Raw genomic sequence first — 7,482 nt, 5'->3', positions numbered from 1 at the left:
ATGTTTTGTCCTGAGCAGTGGTCTCCAAAGTAGCTTATGTGCACACCAGGCTGTACAGAAGGTGATCCATTGAGATGTGGGGAGAAAATATGAGCGCTTCTATTTATATTGTATTTTTCATCAAAAACTGAGAAAGGGGTTAAGTGTTAGTAACATTTAATTACCTAGCTGACACTGGCCCCTTACTGGGTCTACAGGTGAGCCTGGCATGAGTGACACGTGACCTGAGGGGTCCCAAATGAGGTGGGGCTCCTGGGGCAGAGGCCTCACCAACTTCCTTGCTTGCCTTCAGTACCTATGCTGGGCCGCAGTTGACACAGGCTCAGTGACATCGATTTATGACTCTAGTATTCTGATTTAACGAAACCGGCCCTCAGGAAATAGACAAGTAGCTTTAAAAGAGTCCTGCCAAGAAATGGCAGATTGCAGACGATAATGATGATATTGCAAGCACAGCAAACGGCAAGAGAAAGCTCGCCGTGACACTTGTGCTCCCTGTGAGAGCAAGTCCTCAGCCACGTTATTAGATAAAAGTAATGACAATCTAATCAGATCTGACAAGAAGTCAGCCAGAAAGAGCCAGAGCGTATTGAGGTGGAGGTGATGCTTTAACAACAACGAGGATAAGGAAGACAGAAACCGAGTCCCAGCTTTGAGGAAATTATATTGCTGCGTGAAAAAGCGAAGTGCACAACAGGGAGTCATAATCACCAACCACGGTAAAACGGGAGGGAAATGCTATCTGTACTGGCTTGTACATGTGTTGAAAAACAACATTGGAAGGATAAAGCAGACACAAACGGTAGCGGTAACTTGCTTAGAAGAGCAAGACCTGAGGAGACTGGCAGGGAGGGGAGGAGATATTCCAGGGTTTACTTACAGCTTTTGAAGTTTGCACCATATGAATGTATTGCCTCCTCGAAAAAGTAGAAGTAATATTTTAATTCCCCTTTTCCTTAGGCCCTTTCCGAACATTTCTGAATAATATACTACTGAAAGCCTTCTACTCTTAGAGTCTGCCCTACTGGTTTATGAGATCTAGTTTAAAAGCTGTGAGAGCTGATGAGATGTGCCTCATCCCTAACACTTTCATATTCACCTCCAAAAATCTATTCCTCAGAACATTTCGGAATGTGGCAAAGGAAAGAAAGGGAGGGAGAAGGGGAGGAAGGGAGGGAAGAGAAGGTTTGAATGGGTGCCACCCGCCTTCAATTCAGGGAGACACCAATCTATTCCCTCCAAACCTATTCCATCCACCACCATCTGTGACGAACTTTTGCCTCTGAGTTTTTGGCAGAAATTGTGCCACTCCCTTCTAAATGGCACACAGGTCACTGGATTAGAAATGCTACCCTTGGACAACAGAGCCCATCCCAGCCCTGGAATATCTGATTGACTGAATAGGCAAGCCTCAACCATCCACTTGGACAACATTTTTAATACTGTCTTAGGAAATGGTTTAAAACGAAAATATACTGAGACCAGAAGTCTTAAATCCCCAGACAACTTCTGGTTTCCAGTCCAGCACGTAAGGAGCTTCAAAGTTTTGTCATTGCTTGCCAAAGCAGGATCCAACCTCTACAAAATGGTCCCTCACCTCCAAAAGATTTCCAAGGGTCTTCAGGAAATTATAAAGAGGTCAACAAGTCCAGAACTAATGGAACTTGTGTCAGGTGTTCTAAAAGTTACAAATCAAACTCAAAAGAGATTCCCAATACCATCATCCTCTTTGTCCTTCTAAGCGAACATTGTGACTTTCTTTCTTTTTGAATGTACATCTGAATCTCTTTTCCATATCTATGTTGCCACTTTTACTGTGGTTGACAGTGTTCTTTAAAGGTTATACTTAAATTCCTTTTCAAACAGAATGGCTTTTACAAGCCCCCCACCTTTCCTATGGATTCCAAATCAGTTTTTGGAAGGAAGAAAATCCCCCAGGTTGACATGTTAAGAACTGAGGAGTGTACTCGACATCATTAGTCATCAGGGAAATGCAAATAAAACCCACAATGAGATACCACGTCACACCCACTAGGATGGTCATAATCAAATATATGGACAGTAACATGTGTTGGTGAAGATGTGGAGAAACTGGAAACCTGTACATGCCAGGTGTGAATGAAAAATGGTGCAGCCACTGTGGAAAACAGTTTGGCAGTTCCTCAAAAAGCTAAATATAAAATCACCATATGTGCAATTCTACTCCTAGGTATATATCCAAAAGAACTAAAAACAGATATTCAAACAAAAACTTGTACTTAGAAGTTCATTCAGCACTATTCACAATCACCGAAAAGTAGAAATAACCCAGAAGTACGTCAAAAGATGAATGGATAAACAAAGTGTGCTATGGCCATTCGATGGAGTATTATTCAACCATGAAAAGGGATGAAGTGTTCATACATGGTGCAACATAGATGAACTTTGAAAACATTTAGATAAGTGAAAGAAACAAGACACAAAAAGACACATATTTTATGATTCCATGTATATGAAATAGAATAGGTAAAATCCAGAAAGATAGATTAGTGGCTACAAGAGATGGGGTACATGGGCGAGAAGGGAGTAATTGCTTAATGGGTATGGGGTTTCTCTTTGAGGTCATGAAGAAGTTTTGGAACTATCTAGTGATGGTTGCACAACCCTGGAAATATACTAAATGCCATGGAATTGTAGACTTTAAATATGATTAATTTTATATTACATGATTATTTTGATTAAAAAAACCCTAAGGGGTGGTTGTCCCCATCCTGTGGTTTGTGGTCTCCTCATTTCTTCTCCATGTGGATCTTGGGTAAATGACAAATCAATCTGCAAAAGCTTATGCCTGTGGTCTTGTTTCCACACCAGTTCCCACTTGTGACCAGGAGCAAGCCTGACCAATTACTGTGCCTGATCTAAACTTCACCCCCTTCCTATTCTAGTTCTTCACAGACACTGCTGATTATTCTGCTAGGTAATAATAACTTACACTGAGCACCTCCTATTTCCAGAGTCACTAAGCTGAGCACTTAGCATGCATTAACTCATGTAATCCTCATCATTGTCCCCACTGTACACTTGATGGAACAGAGGAGGACTTTTCTCAGGCAACTGGGCAGTGGCAAAACTGAGCCAGGAAGGCAGATGGCAATGATTCCAAAGCCATGACATAACTCTATTCTCTAAGATGTGAATGGTGTTCCTCAAAAAAATAAAGTGGGAATTTCTATTAGTATAATAAAGGCTCTGATAAAAGTCCTGCAGGAAAGAAACTTTTGAATGTCTTTTTCCCAATGTTCTCCAAAAATAGTTGACCAAAGGGCTCTCTCTCCCTCTCTCTCCCCTCCTGCTCCTCCTCCCTCTTCCCTCTCTTCATCGCTCTCATTCAGAGAACTCTTCTTAACATCCCAGGGGACATTCATGTTTCTGGGACCACAGAGTGGAAAACGCTGCATCAAAAGGGTGCACTGTCCAGCCAGAGCAGCCTTTCCAGTGAAGTAATGTCAAAGAAAACCCTAGTCATAACACTGACTAAAACAGCAAGGCAGACTTTATTGGATACCACTGGGTTGGGTATAGGGACCACAGCAATGGGCTTCTGCAGTACGGGACAGAGTCTGGGTCCAACTCCAACATGACAAGGAAAAGTGAGAAGGTATGGCCAGTGGATGGAAAATTACTAAAAGGAAACATCTGGGGTCAGGGGGGATCCTGACTAACCCGACTGAGCAGGATTCTTGCTAAAACTAGATGATGCAAGATAGACACAGAAGCCCAAAAGTCAAGTCCTAGTTGGGAAGAAGACTCAGAGGAGCCTGGCTAAAGTTTGGTCAAGGAGAGACTCTGTCAACAAACCACCAGCTGAACCCCTGTTCCAGACCCTGAAGAAATATCAGGGGGAAATGCAGAAAGACAGAGTAGGAGGCTAGGGAGCAGCAGGACAAATCAAGGAAGATGTTATAACCCAGGCCTCTGGCAGGGATTCTCAGCCCTAAAACACATGGCAATCCCCTGCAGAATGTAAAAACGAGCAAAGAAACCACCTCCCCCCTCCGAGGCTCTGAGTACAGATAGAGCTCAGGCATCCGCACTCTTGTCAGTCTCCCCAGGTGAGTCTAGAGTGCAGGTGGGCTGGGAACTTACTGCACCAGGCTGGGTATCCCTCCCAGTTATGGTCAGAGAGGTTCCCCCAGGAAGACACCCCTACAAGCTGCAGGTTTCTTGAAGAAAAAGCTGTCCTTGGCAGCTCTGACATCCAAAAGCTAAGATCCTGACAAGGCCAGGATGAGGAAGGAGGGAGGAAGCACATCTTTCCCATCTTCACTGGAGCCAGGGCCATTAAACAGAAATGGCTTCCTCTCCCCCGGAATCCCCACGCTCACCGTCAAAAGCCAGAAACGGGACGAGTGATTACAGCTCCTTACAATCAGTCCATTTCATAGGACCTCCCTTTCGTTTATTTCCTAAATAAATGGATTTTTAGAGGGATGGATTTATTGCCAATCAATCCTGTCAGCTCTCCATATCATAAATGTGTATTTTCTTTACAAAGAAAATATATTGCTATATTCTGATTTTTGAACGTGGCTTGAGATATGTGCATCCTGGAGACTTTGAGAAATTCTGTTTTATTTTGTTGTTTTCCTTCAGGCTTTCTGGTGCCTATTTCCCTCGTATCTCTGCCTTTATAGTAGAAGTTTTCAAAATGTGTCCCAGGACCACCACCACCAGCAGCACCAGCAACAGGAAGCATGTTAGAAATGCAGTTTCTGGGGCGCCTGGGTGGCACAGTGGTTAGGCATCTGACTTCGGCTCAGGGCGTGATCCCGGCGTTGTGGGATCGAGCCCCACATCAGGCTCCTCCGCTATGAGCCTGCTTCTTCCTCTCCCACTCCCCCTGCTTGTGTTCCCTCTCTCGCTGGCTGTCTCTATCTCTGTCGAATAAATAAATAAAATCTTTAAAAAAAAAAAAAAGAAATGCAGTTTCTTGGGCTTCATCCTGATCTACTGAATCAGAAACCCTTGAGGGTGGGGCAGCAATCTGTATTTTGACAAGCCTTCAGGTCATTCAGATGCACAATAAGACTGCTTTCCATTATTTTGCTTAATACCCTAAAAGCCCACGCTTTGCAGGAACTAATCTGTCATTAAGCACCTCCCTTAGATTTCTACGCTTCAGTTTAATCAGATGTGCAGGGGAAGGCAACAGCATCTATTGAGCACCTACATGGGCTGGACTTGGAAAACTTACAACACCCCAAAAAGGCTTGACTTCATTTTAAGATGGTAGTCAAGCCGCTGTCAAGGTCTCAGCTAGTGAGGAGCAGAGCTGGGTCTCAAACCACATCTACCTGCAGCCAAAGCCACAGCACCCCCTGAGCCCCTCCCAGCCTCCAGCTCCAGAGTATCCCAGCTCCCAGGGCAGGCCTGACAACAGGAAGATGCCCAACCGCAGATACTCCAGTTCTTTAAAACAACTGATCTTGGCTGAATGGAGGGTAAGTGGGGTGGTCAGCAGCAGTTGAATCTGTTCAGAGAAAAGATAGTACAACAGACCTCCTCCTGTTCTCTGTTAAACAGCAAGCACCCTTTCCCTTGAAAAGACACTTCCATGCATTCAATTCATGCTTCCTGAGGACCAGATGGTCTGCAGAGTCTCGGGGTAAGCACAGAGAACAAGACAGAGTTCCCTGATCAATGGTGATAAGAGCCTGTACTTGTTGACACTTGGCCCAGCCACTGCGCAAAACAAGTTCATTTCATCCTCACGCCAGCCTATGAGTTAGGTCACTAAGACTTTGAGTGAGGTCAGGTCTTTGTGGTGCACAAGAATGGCGATGCCCGAGGGGCCTGGAGGGCAGGGGTGAAGGTGCATTCATAGCTTGCAAAGAAAGAAGGGAGTTCGAAGCAGCAGGTACAGGTACATAGTCCTCTGTCCCGCTCTGACCCATGCATTTCCCAGCGGTGGGACTGTGAAAACAGGACATTTCTGAAGGCTTCAGAAGGGAGAAGGGTGCTCAAGTAGCTCTGGTCTGCAGAAGAGGACTTGGACTTGTCCTATCCCACTCCCCTCCTAGCCCCAGAACCATTTATTTATTTATTTATTTGTTTGTTTGTTTGTTTGTTTGTTTGTTTTTCAAAATGGTGGTTTATTAAAGCATGGTGACAGGACCCCTGCGCAGAAAGAGCTGCTGCCCTGGGGTTGTCAGGGGTGGCTGATTATATACTATGGGGTTGGGGGAGGTAAGGGAAAAGGGAGGTGTCAAAAGAACTTTCATATGCTAAAGAAGACCTACAAGATACTGGAAGCCTTGCCATTGTCAAGTTAAGGTTGCTTTTCCTTCTAGTAAGGCATTAAAGGTAAGATAGTTGAACAACAAATACTGCTAACAGAGGTCACCTGCCCTCAGTGTGCAACACAGGCACCTGACCCTCCTTCTGGGCAAAGGCCCTTTCTCTCCAGCAGGCCTACACACCACGCCACCTGGGCCTCTCCCACCTCTCCCACCACCCCAGCCTCTGGGGTTCACAGCCCAGGCCACCTTGGCCTCCCACAGCAAGGGAAGCCCAAAAAGATCACAGAGCCATCTCTGGGGAGCAGGGGCAGTGAAAGCTAAGGGGCACATGCTTTTGGGGGGTCCAGCACACAATCCATCTTTGACAGATTTTGTTCCACTTTCGGGGTGGCAGTTACGGAGTACCCCTGAGGATGTAATTTTTAACTGATGCAAATTCAGTCTTCCCTGCTTCATTCCATGAGACACATAATACAATTTCAGGGGTGTGGAAGCATGTGCGTTATGATCAGAATCACAAACCAAGCCAGTGCTTGAACGGATGCCAGGAGACCAGCACCCTCTCCCCCCAGGAGGGCAGGGCAATAGTAGGCAGAAGCATTGGGTTCAGTCTCAGGCTTTTGTTACAGGACAGATGCCTCCGAGTCCACGGTGCTACTGGCATCGTCGGACCCACTCCTTCACTCGCTCCTTAGTGCATTCTAATCAGGACTGGAAAGCAAAGACCGGAAGCCTGTTCTAGGACATCTATGGAAGGGAAAGTTGGGTGGATCTGGTGGCCAGTCCTGGTGATCTACAGGCCCAAACCCCATGGTCGAGATGAGGCTGCTAGACCACTACCACAGCAGCAGAAGGGGTCTGGGTGGGGCACGCAGGGAGGATTCCTGGGTCCCACCAGAGTTTTAGATCTTGCCCTGGGTGAGGTGACATGAGTGTCCTTTTACTTCCCAAAGTTCATTCAGCTGTATATCTACATTTTATCCAGTGGAATGTTTGTCGTATTTCATAATTTTTTTGAAACATGGCTTTAAAAAAAAAAAAGGCATCCTGAGCCTTTCCAGTTTAATCACAATATTGCTGCCAAGGTCTCCTGAAAGTGATGCTGTGCATGAGTCAGGGAATGTCTGTGAAAGGGAAATGTCACTCTGTAAGCACCGCCATAGAGAGGAATTTGATTTCATTCTGTGGGAGGTGACAGACGGGA

The sequence above is a fragment of the Ursus maritimus genome, unplaced genomic scaffold (assembly GCF_017311325.1).
Source record: "Ursus maritimus isolate PB19 unplaced genomic scaffold, ASM1731132v1 scaffold_3, whole genome shotgun sequence".
Lineage (NCBI taxonomy): Eukaryota > Metazoa > Chordata > Mammalia > Carnivora > Ursidae > Ursus > Ursus maritimus.
The sequence above is the reverse complement of the archived record's forward strand: the minus strand, read 5'-3'. Positions refer to the sequence as shown.